At 39.1% G+C, this 14,565-nt stretch overlaps 1 protein-coding gene across 2 annotated transcripts in view; it reads left to right on the top strand.

Moving 5' to 3' along the window:
- The first annotated feature begins 364 nt into the window (after nt 1-364).
- Nucleotides 365-14,565, top strand: part of map3k22 (mitogen-activated protein kinase kinase kinase 22) — an 86,924-nt gene continuing 72,723 nt past the window's right edge. Inside the window, exon 1 of one of the 2 annotated variants that reach the window (XM_017717676.2) lies at nt 365-637. The gene's annotated coding sequence lies outside the window, so the exon portion shown is untranslated. The remainder of the gene's footprint in view (nt 638-14,565) is intronic. The other variant, XM_017717667.2, reaches the window with a different exon arrangement.

The raw sequence follows: 14,565 nt of genomic DNA, 5'->3' as shown, positions 1-14,565 counted from the left end.
AGGCTTGTCTAACTAATTAGTATACCCACTTTTTCACAGGCCCACCCAAAAAAATGTATTTCTGGATACTCCACTGTCTAGGATGTTTCTCTACAAAGTAAACGCAAACCGCAATGAATGACTTTATTTACACCTCAAACGTTATTCAGAAGAAAAAAGAAGGAGCGATGGAATTCCCCTTTAATGAACGAATGAATAAATCTGTTATTTGCTGCACTATCCGGCAGAGGGCGCCAGAACCTACAACAACGCTGCCGAGCTGCTGTTGCTGACGTCAGCGCTCCGCGGAGAGAGAGAGAGAGAGAGAGAGAGAGAGAGAGAGAGAGAGGGGGCAGAGAAAGAGAGAGTGAGAGAGTGAGAGCGAGAGAGAGAGAGAGAGAGAGAGAGAGAGAACGGGAAAGTTTCACCCTCAGAGCAGGAGAGCGTTTGGTGGTCGCAGGTTTTTGGAGCTGCTCGAGCTTCTGGATTATCGGCGAATCATCCAGTGCGGATTTTAATCGGCGGTGGTGTCTGTGTTTGTGAGGTGTCAGTTGCTGGTTGCCCCTCTTCTTTCCCTTCCCACCGTTTTCCCTGTTCGGCTGTTTCTCCTCCGTTTCTGCTTCACCGTCTCCCTCCAGGATGAAAACACACATTAGAGGTGAGTTGGATGTGCGTTACAGATGTGTGTAGCCCTTCTGAAGGTCGGACAACATGTTCACCGTGTGTTTGCGGTGTGAACTTGGATTCTCTGCCGAAAATTCCGTTCCGCCTTAAGTGGTGCAGCAGTTTCTGTGCCATTTAAGGTGGAACGGACCCTTCGAAAAAGCAGCTGGCGAATAGGAAACAACTTCAGCCTCATGAATGCTGTGCATGCAGTGCTGGTAGTCGTTCGGCTTGTTCTGCATCCCGAGCAGAGAGCGGCGAGGTTGTCAGTGCAGCACAATGCAACCAGTTTGGCCTGCTGGAGTTAAGACTCATAGCTGCACATCCCATGAGAGAGACGCTGACGGATGGCAGCTGTCAGTGTTTAACTCAAGTACCTTGTATTTATGGCTGTGAGAGACATTGGGAGACACTTTAAGAAACTCTTATTAATTCCAGTTTCAGTTGCTGCTTAAATCTCATTCATGTCCAACTACTTTTAGTATAATGAGGAAAAATACCCTCAAAATGTATTTTTAGGTCTGAAATGAGGGAATTTTGCATAGTAACACACACCAAAAACAGATCTTCAGTGATTTTATAGTGAAGGCAATGGTTCATTTTAGAGCCACGTGTTCTGTATAGAACCATTTAAGGCTTAAATGGTGCTTTGCATGGTGAAGTGGTTCTTCGGACAAAAGTAGGATGTGTTGTGTATGGTTCTGCATAGCATACACATCTGTATAGCTGTATAGTTTTAAGCTTGACATCGTAAGAATAACAGACCTCTTTTTGGTGTTCAACCACCTTTTAAAGATTTAAAGTACCATATATACCTCATTCTCCATCACTCTTTGAAGAAAATAATAGCTTTATCATTTGTCCTCAATAACTTGATGTCCCTGAGTACCTGTATCTGTCAGTGTTAAATGTGTAGTTTGCATTATTTGACACTTTCAAGCCTGTATGAACTTGGTGAGGATGTCAGCCTCCTCAGGTCTGGAGAACTTAACCTTTCAAGTTTCATTCGCACATTATTTGTAGGAGTTTCCCAATAAGATTACTGATCAGTAGTGCAAGGTGACAGATGAGCATTTAACATAGTTATAGAAATAGAGAGGTGTTGAGAGGTGTTGTGTAACTATAGCAGTTATTCCAGTTTTTAGTATTCACTGTTTCCTTTACTTTCACGTCTTAGACCTGGGTGCAAATGGACAGTTTTAGAGTTGGATTGATTGGAACATCTGAGCAGCTGTGGATGCAGCTGTTCCTTGCATTACTTTGGCCTATTAATCAATAGTCATTTGGTTGGCATGTAAAAGGGGCAGTCGTGGGCTGGAGGTTAGGGAACGAGCCCTTTGACCGGAAGGTCGCTGGTTCAATCCCCTCAGCTGGCAGTCCATGACTGAAGTGCCCTTGAGCAAGGCACCTAACTTTCAGTTGCTCCCCGGGCGCCATGGATAGGGCTGCCCACTGCTCCGGGCAAGTGTGCTCACTGCCCCCAAGTGTGTGGTCACTAGTGTGCATGTATGTGGGTGTTTCACTGCATGGATGGGTTAAATGCGGAGGTCTAATTCCATGGTGTGCAAACACAGTCTGCAAAATGGTTCTAAATTCTATTATAGTAATTATTTTTATGTTTTAAATGTAGTGACATAACTTGAAAAAGCTCATTTCAAAGTTATAAAAGTTATTTATCTTTAAACAGTTCATGCTGGCCAGTTACAGGACTATCATTGAGATGTTTTTTGTAAGAGAGGTTTTTTTTTTGTACAAAAAGGTTTTTTGTAAGTACTTAGTGATTGATAGATTTGGGTGTTTTTCATATTTTGCTAGTAATATTAAATAGTGTTGTCCATGTGCTGCTGTAAAGCCTGAAATAATAATGTAAAAGTCAGATGCGGTGGGTTGAATTTGGCCAGAGTCAATTTTTCCACTATTATTGCTGCTACTGCTTCAGAATTTTATGAAATGTCATGAAGTTGCAATTACAAAACTCTGCAGAGTGCTTTTAATTTGAAGTGACAGTCACAGAAATTGGATGATCTGTGAGAGTCGAGTTGAGCCAAAGTGCCGAATGAAGCGGTCGTCAGTGGAATCCTGGAGTCCTTGGATCACGTCCTAGGTCTTTATGTATTAATGTCACGCACACAGGCTCAAAAAGAAGGGTCGGCTAGCTGTTTAGCTCAAATATACAATCGACGTTAAACAGAATTGTCCTTCACCAAGTTTTCTCCCCTTTTCTCAAGAGTTCTTTTTGAGTACTCTTTCAACACGCTCGCAATCTTTCGATTCCTCTGTCTGGGAAAGAGGTCTGTGGAACAGTCTGTGGGTGTAATTACACATATTGACCAGAGAGGTCTCCAAATCCTCAAAAAGTACATAGTGTAGCTTTAATCTAAGGTATTTTAACTTGGACGTTAATTTAATAAGGTGCCAATTTAAGTTGGAAAGATGATTTTTGAAATGTAGTCTATGGCTTTTAAATACTTGTATTGTCTGGATATTAGCTTCAAAGCTACTTATCTTCAGATTGTTCATGTAGGCCACTTAGAGCACTAATGTTGAAGTCTTAAGTTAGTACTTCTTAGTGATTGTCAGTTTTTGCTTTGTTTTTTGAAGCTAATGACATTGGCTTATCATTTCTAGTTGTGTGTATGTTTGGCTGTTTAATACGGTGGTAATGTGAGCATGAATGCTCTTTTTTTTGCATTTAGTGTTCTTAAATTACTGATGTTTAAACAGATGTTACATACTCTATTATTTGGGATACAGTATGCCAGTACAGCGTTTTATTTCCTTTTTTGAATCAACGGTCAATTACTCTTACTTTGAAATTAGCATTCTGAAGTTTTTAAATATTTTGCCAATGACATCAGCTTGCCTTCAATAGTTATGTGCTTATTTGGTCTTGGCTGTTTATGTTGAACTCTAAGCGCCCACTTCCAGGATGCCATTTACCAGGAGCCAGACTGTACATTGGACCTTGTTCCTCTCATTGCAGTCATTGCATTATCTTCTAACCTGAAAATACCAAGTGAGCTATAATGAGTCATTTAGACCTGAGTGCAGTGAACCACACACCCTTCCTCTGTAATGACCAATCCTCTGCCAGCCCACACAGTTGTGGTGAACCTGTCTGTCTTGTGGACAGCAGTACAGGCCTGTTGGCAACACACTAGCCAAGCACAGGCAAAGTCAAAATGCCAAACTGAAAACACCCACAGACACAGGCTGCTGTGTTACTAGCAAAACAGCCCACCAGGCCGATAACAGCAGTGGAACACTCATGAGATGCCAGCACCAGATGGAAATGGTTTCTAATTCCATTCGGATGGAAATGGGTGTAAAGCTGGCTGACCCCAAAGTTTATCGCCCTCCTGCAGGCTTGTCTTATGTTTTTTTGAGCCGAATTCTCACTGGGTCAGTGTTTGTGTTTGAGTGCTCAGGATGGAAGAATTTAAACCATTTAAAGGTAGGATTGAGTATTTTAACAATCAGCTTTTATATATAGGGTTATTTCTTGTTTGTCAAAGTTTTCTCACTACAGTACCTAGCATGCATTACACAGATACATGATATAACCATTGGCAATCCCTATGATGTCAACCCATCCTGACTGTTAGCCTAAGTACTGACCTATAGACTAATAAATACAATTAAGCTAGTGTTAGATAGTGTTTAACTGAGATAAAAGTCTTACTAACCTTAACTTTTAGTGTGTTGTCTTCCTTATTGATGAGGCATATCCCTGCTGTTAGAACAAAGTCTCTCCAAAATGGTAACTTGACAGGAGAAGGGAGAAACATACTTTTACTTTTAATGTAAGTCAGTGTAACCAGACTTTTTGTTCCAAGTAATTTTGGGCCATTCTCTTGGTCCATTCATCATGAAATGTACACACAGTGTAAAGGCCAACAGGCATTTTCACATTATGTCAAAAACTGAAAAATTATTCTGGCAGTTACTAGCTCTATAGTATATAGTGGTTCAGACACAGCAGTGCTGCTGGAGTTTTTAAACACTCACTGTCCACTCTATTAGACACTCCCACCCTGCTGGTCCTCCTGGTAGATGTAAAGTCAGAGGCAGTAGCTCGTCTGTTGCTGCACAGTTTGTGTTGGTCATCGTCTAGTCCTTCATCAGTGGTTGCAGAACACTGTCCAAAGGACACTGTTGGCTGGATATTTTTGGTTGGTGGACTGTTCTCAGTCCAGCAGTGACACAGAGGTGTATTAAAAACTCCAGCAGCACTGCTGTGTCTGATTCACTCATACCAGCGCAACACACACTAACACTCCACCACCACATCAGTGATACTGCAGTGCTGAGAATGATCCACCACCCAAATAGTACCATTCTATGAGAGAGAATTCAGAGAGCTTGCTCTCTGTTGCTGTAATGCTGAGTTACAAGTTTACTGCATGACATTCAGCACTGAGCAATTAAATGCTTTTTCAGCACGTGACTTCATAACCTCCGTACCTCAGAGTAATTACACGAAGAGTTGGTTTGCACCAAAATGGAAGTGAAGACATTTTTGGCAAGGCATCAGATTGCGCATGAATTTGCAATTGTTTACTTGGATAATGAGAACCCAAATTGCAATCAAGAGTTTCTTATCTAATTTAGTCCTGCTCTGCTCTGCGGACACAGTTGGTTCTCTGCTTTAATGAGTCTGGAGGAAATCCTCTGATTAGGGGCTGCATGTCTGACTGGCTCTGTGCGCTGCAGGTACACAGCCCTCATTAAAACTCTACCAAAAGCTGTAAAGCTCTGCATCAGTGCTGCATCAGACTCAATGTAAAAAACTTAAGGAACACCAGCTGAAAACAGAATTTAGGAAAATCTGTCACTGCAGGCTGCCATTGTATCTGCTGTTTGAAAGATACCATCAACTGTGTTTCCAAGAGATAAACAGTGCAGTAACAACAGCTGACATCAGATCTGCTATGCCACATGTTTATAATGAATGGAGGGTAGTAGGGGGGCCAGTGTTTACAGCATCCTTCTCAACACTATGGCCTGACCGGTATGACAGTTTTGTACCAGCACTGATTGTAAGCAGCTGAAAATTCTGCTGAAAAAACTGGCTAATGGGGCAGTTGTGGGGCAGTCGTGGGCTGGAGGTTAGGGAACTGGCCCTGTGACCGGAAGGTTGCCGGTTCGATCCCCAGCACCGACAGTCCATGACTGAGGTGTCCTTGAGCAAGAGACTTAACCCCCAATTGCTCCCCGGGTGCCGTGGACAGGGCTGCCCACCACTCCAGGTAAGTATCCTCACTGCCCTCTAGTGTGTGTATTCACTAGTGTGTATGGTGGTGTTTCACTTTACGGATGGATTAAATGCAGAGGTGGAATTTCCCTGTTTGTGGGATTAAAAAAGTATCACTTAATGTAATTTTATCCAGTCAAAATGAATAGTTGTAGTCAAACACTTTACTGACTGGTATGACTGTCAGTTGTTTTTGCTTTTGAAAAAATTGCCATTAAATATGGAGTTTTCTTGCACCTTTGAGGTCATTAATTTGCTAAATTTACATAGTGAAAATGTACACAACAATAAAATGTCATAACTTTGCCAAGGGTTAAATTCAGCAAGTAACCAGAAATTGTAGATTAAAATATCTGGAAAAGAATGTGCTAACTTTCTTTCAGTGCATCAGTACTTGTAATTTCACCAGGGCTGCCCAAATGTTTGCACACCACTATGCATATATGTACACACATGCAGCTCTAAGGGTGGAGCTTCACCGCAGTCTTAGCCATAAGGATGTTTTGTGTTTGGGTTTACCTGGTCAGTCTGGAAAACCACAGTCGTGCTAGACGTTTGCAGTGAGCATCATCTGGTAATCAGATGGGTCTGACCAAAGACATTATTGGAAAGTCTGTTTACTTGCCTGCCATGTTGGCAGCACCTCTGGGGAGTTATTTCCAGTCACACCAGATTCTCTTTGAATGGCACAATATCTATAAAACTAACACTACAAAAAACATCAGCGTTTGAATACATATTTGAAATCACTGACAAAAACAGCATAAATAGTTTGACTAAAATAACACACAGAAAACATGATTCATCACCTTATTCTGGCTATTGCGCATGCGCAGATCTCCACACGGAAGGGGGGCTTTTCCTGCTAGTGGTTTAACCAGCAAACTGGTGGGCTTTTTTATTGAAGGGCAGGACTTTCCCTGTAAACAGACGCCATGTTCAGCATTACAAGCTTTTCTGTTCTTGCTTCTACCAGTGACCTCTATTATAATGTCCCTGCTCTGGTCAAGGCAGGGGATTTGCTGACCATAAACAGTAAAAACACTAAAGTAAGCATAACTGTACTCACATGATTATAGTGCTGTGCGCTGAGTTGTAGCTAACTGGAGTAGTTATGTGAGGCTGTGTGTAGCCTAACTGTAGGTGCTAACCTAGTGGTTAGTTGGCTACCTTAACTGCCAAAGTGTCGTATCACAAAGAGTGAATAAAGGGTTTAGTTCTAAAATGCATTATACAGAAAGTTGTTATATCTACAACTGTAACAAATGGACATACACAGTTTTGGAATAAAACTCTTTAAATGTAGTTATTCATTATGCTTATGTAGTTTTTTATTATGCTTATGTTTTTTCTTATTTTTAATCTTTGGTGCTGGTCCTTCATCATTGGTGAAGGATGTCAATGTTCACCGACACTGAACTCAAAACAAAGTTTTGCGTGCTGTGGAAGTCTTTGATGCAAATCTTTTCAAATTCTACTGAAATTAAAGTCATTTTGCTGACAAAATCTTTTGTGACTGGGCCCTAATACCTCAATAAAGGGGAGCTACTGGTTGCAGTCGGTTTAGCAGTGTATAGACTAGCATATAAGCATAAAACCATTGGACTTCTCAGAAATAGGCAATTCTACACACGTCCGATGTGTTTGATCATTACAGGGTAAATAAAAAAAATGATGTTATTGGCTATATTTTTGCATATATCAGACAGCCAGTATATCAGTCGGGGGCCCTTTCAACTCAGGATTGAGCAGTTTGTGATGTCGTTAGCAGTTTTTTTTTTGACAGAAAAGACCTGCAGCGTTAAAATTATTCTTGCATTCTTCACTCTTGGCAAGAAAACTTGAGACAGCATCAGAATGTGTTTGGTTTGGTTATGTCATATTTCTTTGACTTCTTCAGGATAGCCATCATTGTTATCAGTGGATATTTAAAGGCTGAGTGCTCTCTTTAATCACCTAATCTACTTCATTCTGTTTGCTCTGATGCTGATTAGCTTGCTATGCAAAGGTAATTGACCTTTAGCAAAGCTGCACCCTTTTTGCACAGTTTTCAGTCCAGGCTTGCAAGCCTTAGAGGTGGAGACTTGCACAAGACAAGTTTTGAGGACAACTTGATGTGGCCACAGCTAGCTGGTATGTAGTAATATGTACTAGAATGCAGTGATTTTAATGCAGTGTTGGTGAAATTGAGGTTTTGAAACAGTGAATCAGAATGTAAAAGTGCATTGATGCAGCCCTCGGTCTCTTCCAAGTGCACCAATTTGCCATTTTTCACTGACCGGGGTCAGAACTAAGCATCACATCAGTTTTCTGTTGTTTATAGGTCAGTCAAGCTGTTTTACAAGATTACTATTTTGCAAGGACCTGCTACTTCACTGCTGCCAGTCTTGTTTTAAAATTAAATGCATGTTTTTCTGAGCAGAATTTAATTAGCGCTCTGTAGAATTAAGGTTTTTGATTTTAGAGCTGATCAGAAATAGTACTGAACCTGTAAATACGTTTATCTTTAACACAGAGGCTTAAATACTAGTTATATAATGACAGTATATCAGTAACACATGATTACCCTCATACCGGATAATTGAAACTTTCTCATTCCATTCTGCTTAAGAAGAGTTTCATCTATTTTGCTTTAGCTTTCTTTATGTAAGCTCTATTTTGATTAATTTTTAGCGTGCCAGAATGTTGTCCCAACCCCCCCCAATGCACTCTGGTTCAGCAGGTTGTCCTGTAACATCTTTGCCCTAAAGTTACACACCTGTGCTTGAGTTCAGCTGAAGTTCGTGTGATTTACACCACCATTCATAAACTCTGACTATTACACTGAAACAATTAATGCATTCAGTTGACTTAATTCAAATGTGTAGATCATCTTCACATGAGTAAAACAAACATCAACAAAATTGTGTTGACTCACATTACTTTCTTTTAGTAATAAGTGTGTTGTATGTGTGATGTAATATGTTTTATTGATGTGGAAAGCTCATTGCATAACTGTTGTTTGAGTGTTCTGACTTACTTGGTCAAGTTAAACTTCAGTAAATATTTGTGTTTTTCCTGGAATGCTTGATATAAATCCAGTAAATATCTGACTGAGTCCTTTATGGTGCTGTATGAAGCAGTTGTGTTTAAAGGAGCCCGTATCCTACCTTTTTTCTTGGATTTGGTTTTCCCCCATGAGGGCCAGTTATAATTTTACTGTGTTTATACATGACTCTCTTTTACTCTTAGAATTAAACAGGCTGCTTTTGTTACTGAAACTTTGCTAAAACTCTCCTTATAACTTCAGTGTGAATGGGCAGGGCTGAATACACTGCTAACTGAATAGGTGGATGTATGTTAATATGTTTTTGTGACATCACCGAAACATTGAATTCAAAGCAGGCTGGGGTTGCAGCATAGTTTCCATATTTGGACTGTATGTATCGGGAATTGTGTGTTTTATATATCAAACTCTTATCTGAAAAAAAAGTCGCTATTTTTTTTGCAATATGGGCCCTTTAGCGACTGTTTAGACTCTTTAAGCACTTTGTGTTAGTTTTTTTTTTTTAATGTTTTTTAAATTTGATTGTCAGAATGTAGAATCTTTTTGAAAAGGGTTCTGTATAATACTAAAAAAGATTCAGTAACACTATTTGGATGGTCCACTGGGTATGCTTTGTAGATGCTCATTATATCTTTAAGCAACATTCAACTAAATATCTATAAAACGCAACTGAAATTGAAGTTGAGTGTGGAACATCAAACAAATCTGTCCTTAACACTAAACATTTACATTTTTGGCATTTGGCATATGCTCTTATCCAGAGCGGCTTACAGTTCGATCATTGTACACAGGTAGGCGAAGGTAGTGTTAGGAGTCTTGCCCAAGGACTCTTATTGGTATAGTGTAGGGTGGTTACCCAGGTGGGGATTGAACCCCAGTCTACAGCGTAGAAGGCAGAGGTGTTACCCATTAACCACTAAACCTAACCTTAACCTCAAGGCAAATCCCACACCTACTCCTAAACTTAACTCTAATCATAATGTCATTGATAATAAACTTAGTATCACCAGAAATTTTGGTAATGGTTCAAGTATCAAGTATAAGCAAAGATTATGTTATTGTTCTTAAATCAAGCTTGTAACAATAGAAGAACCCTTTTGGTCCTATATAGCCGTTTTCCAAAATGTTCTGTATAGAACCCTATACAACACCATTGCCTTTGATAAAGAACGCTTGAAAAAACATCTTTTTTTAAGGGTGATATTTGTATTTGTATATTATGCAATATGGTGTTCAATAAAGATGTCTGATATCACATTGAGAACATATTAAAATAGTGTGCCTCTGATTGGATGTCTTTGGACGTGTAAACAGAGAAAATTGCAGAAGCACGATTTACTACATACATCAGAGCTGTAAGCACATTTTTGTGCACTGAAAGACTGAGAAACAGTCAGCATTGCCTCAATGGCTTTTTTCTATAAAGACTATAAAAACAAAAAAATATGTATTTATTTCTTTTGTGTTTTGTATAGGCACACAAACATATTTTTGTTGATTTATTTATGTTTTGTTTAGTTATTAAACATGTCTGTAACAAAAGCCATTGATGCCTCACACACGTAAAACACAATGCTGAGTCTGAGAACAATTGTAATGTTTGCATGTTTACATGTGTATAGTTTAGGATTAGTTTTGGAGTACTTTTGTTTGTTTTTGAGAAGTTTTTGAGCTGTGCATGTCTATGTTTTGTGATTGGCCGTTTAGCTGAGTGTTTACGCCGGCAATGATATGACGTCTCTCTGGCGCTGCCATTTTGGTCTGTTCCGTCAGTGCAGCTCTTGATGTGTTTATCGCAGAAACTCATCTTGTGATAATGATACAAAAATGACTAATTGTGCAGCCTTACTATGCAGTTTGTGCAGCTGCTCTACAGCAGTTGTTGTTTTTATTTACAGTTTTATTTACTCTCTATGACTTGTCTAAATCGTGTCTTTTTTACGTTCCATGCAGTTGTTCAGTGTTACTGATCATACCCATGATATGCTTAGAAAAAAGTATCATGATGTAATTCATCACAATAACAATAATTCTATTTTCCTCCCCCTCCCAGAGTGGAAAGGAAATGAGAGTAAAACAGCAGGACTGTGTGTCCATGCATCTGAATTTTTCAGGTTGGCCTATTGCCAAAAATACTCTTTTTCCACTCTCTGTACATAATTGATTACAGTCGAGAGAGAGCAGGTTCTATTTTGAGAAAAATCCCCCCTTCTTTGTTTTATTTGATCCCTGTGGTCAGCTTCTCTTATCTGTGGTGTGTGAACTGCCCAAAAAAAGATCAGATTACATTCGCGTCATCGTGTGTGTGGTATGCGCGTCCTTTATGGATACCTGTAACATAATAGAGCGCCCTTTTTTCCCCCTCTCAGTGGACATTGTCCTTGACCTGTGTGTTCCCTCTTCATCACTTTCACTTGCTTTACCTGATGTTTCCCACCCTGCTATTAGTCTGTTGTTTGTATTGGAAGAAACGGTGGGCATTGTGCGTATGAGGGACAGATGGTAAGCGGTTTGCCACCTTTTTTGGAGTGCAGTGTACGTAAAAGCATGACCCTGGTGGGCTTCCAGAAGCTGATAATGTGGATAAGAAGACTGCTAAATTTCTTTAAAGATGTGAGCTTTTATATGAGAGGCTTCATATACATGTGGGCATATATATATATATATATATATATATATATATATATATATATATATATATATATATATATATATATATATATATATATATATATATATATATATATGTATGTGTATGTGTATATGTATGTGTGTATATATATACAGTGGTGTGAAAAAGTGTTTGCCCCCTTCCTCATTTCCTGTTTTTTTGCATGTTTGTCACACTTAAGTGTTTCGGAACATCAAACCAATTTAAACAATAGTCAAGGACAACACAAGTAAACACAAAATGCAATTAGTAAATGAAGGTGTTTATTATTAAAGGAGAAAAAAAATCCAAACCATCATGGCCCTGTGTGAAAAAGTGATTGCCCCCCTCGTTAAAACATACTATAACTGTGGTTTTTAACACCTGAGTTCAATTTCTGTAGCCACACCCAGGCCTGATTATTGCCACACCTGTTCTCAATCAAGACATCACTTAAATAGGAGCTGCCTGACACAGTAAAGTCCACCAAAAGATCCTTAAAAGCTACACATCATGCCGAGATCCAAAGAAATTCAGGAACAATTGAGAAAGAAAGTAATTGAGATCTATCAGCCTGGAAAGGGTTATAAAGCCATTTCTAAAGCTTTGGGAATCCAGCGAACCACAGTGAGAGCCATTATCCACAAATGGCGAAGACATGGAACAGTGGTGAACCTTCCCAGGAGTGGCCGGCCGCCCAAAATGACCCCAAGAGCGCAGCGACGACTCATCCAAGAGGTCACAAAAGACCCCACAACAACGTCCAAAGAACTGCAGGCCTCACTTGCCTCAGTTAAGGTCAGCGTTCATGCCTCCACCATCAGAAAAAGACTGGGCAAAAATGGCCTGCATGGCAGAGTTCCAAGAAGAAAACCACTGCTGAGCAAAAAGAACATTAAAGCTCGTCTCAGTTTTTCCAAAACACATCTTGATGATCCCCAACACTTTTGGGAAAACATTCTGTGGACCGATGAGACAAAAGTGGAACTCTTTGGAAGGTGTGTGTCCCATTACATCTGGCGTAAAAGGAACACTGCATTTCAGTAAAAGAACATTATACCAACAGTAAAATATGGTGGTGGTAGTGTGATGGTCTGGGGCTGTTTTGCTGCGTCAGGACCTGGAAGACTTGCTGTGATAAATGGAACTATGAATTCTGCTGTCTACCAAAAGATCCTGAAGGAGAATGTCCGACCATCTGTTCGTGAACTCAAGCTGAAACGAACTTGGGTTCTGCAGCAGGACAATGATCCTAAACACACCAGCAAGTCCACCACTGAATGGCTGAAGAAAAACAAAATGAAGACTTTGGAGTGGCCTAGCCAAAGTCCTGACCTGAATCCTATTGAGATGTTGTGGTATGACCTTAAAAAGGCCGTTCATGCTCAAACGCTCTAATGTAACTGAATTAGAACAATTCTGCAAAGATGAGTGGGCCAAAATTCCTCCAGAACGCTGTAAAAGACTCATTGCAAGTTATCGCAAACGCTTGGTTGCAGTTGTTGCTGCTAAGGGTGGCCCAACCAGTTATTAGGTTTAGGGGGCAATCACTTTTTCACACAGGGCCATGATGGTTTGGATTTTTTTTTCTCCTTTAATAATAAACACCTTCATTTACAAATTGCATTTTGTGTTTACTTGTGTTGTCCTTGACTATTGTTTAAATTGGTTTGATGTTCCGAAACACGTAAGTGTGACAAACATGCAAAAAAACAGGAAATGAGGAAGGGGGCAAACACTTTTTCACACCACTGTATATATATATATATATATATATATGTAAGTATATATGCGTGTGTGTGCGCGTATGTATGTGTGTGTGTGTGTGTGTGTGTGTGTGTATAATATGTACATATATATATGTACATATTATATATTATATTTTATATAGCTGATATATTCATTATCAGCTTCTGGAAGCCAACCAGGGTCATGCTTTTACGTACACTGCACTCCAAAAAAGGTGGCAAACCGCTTACCATCTGTCCGTCATACGTGTGTGTGTATATATAAAATATAATATATGTATGTGTGTGTGTGTATATGTATGTACATATTATATATTATATTTTATATAGCTGATATATTCATTATCAGCTTCTGGAAGCCCACCAGGGTCATGCTTTTACGTACACTGCACTCCAAAAAAGGTGGCAAACCGCTTACCATCTGTCCATCATACGTGTGTGTGTGTGTGTGTATATATATTTTATATATATATATATATATATATATATATATATATATATATATACACACACACACACATACGCATGCACGCACACACACATACAAACATGCATATGTATACATACATATCATATATTAGCTTAAAGGTGGGCGATTTGGCAGCAGTATGACATTACGATACTTGATACGTGATACATTTTCATGGTAAATAATATGTATTGCTATATTATGTTCAGTTTTACAAACTGACAGAATGCACTTAATTTTTTATATTATTTGTTACATTATGAATAGTGATTTTTTTTTTTCTTTCTATTTTTGCAAAATATTTTAAATGCCCATATTCTCTCACTGTTGAAATAACAGTGTACTGTAAACATTATTAAAGTTGCAATGTACTGTTCACTCCCCAGTCCATACATGGAAACCAAGTCCATTCTTCAATGAATTGTTTTGTGACCAGCAATTTACACAGCAATTTAGCTCCACCCATTTATGCTGAGGTTTTAAGGAGTGTTTTAGCCTCCAAAATATATGGCAGCCAATGAAAAGAAACATCATATGTTTCATATCATATGGCACAGTAAGAAGCCTGTTTAATTCTAAAGGATAAAAAGAGGTTAGAAAATGATCATCTAAAAATTAATTTCTGTGATATCAGTACTACAAAATGATATGTGGAGACACCCATTAGACTATATTATATGAACAATTATCACCAAAAGTAAGTCAATTTAAAGACAGTCATTATGTTGATGGTACGCATTTGAATCAAGTCAGTCA

The sequence above is a fragment of the Pygocentrus nattereri genome, chromosome 24 (assembly GCF_015220715.1).
Source record: "Pygocentrus nattereri isolate fPygNat1 chromosome 24, fPygNat1.pri, whole genome shotgun sequence".
NCBI classification, from domain to species: domain Eukaryota; kingdom Metazoa; phylum Chordata; class Actinopteri; order Characiformes; family Serrasalmidae; genus Pygocentrus; species Pygocentrus nattereri.
The sequence above is the reverse complement of the archived record's forward strand: the minus strand, read 5'-3'. Positions and strand labels throughout refer to the sequence as shown.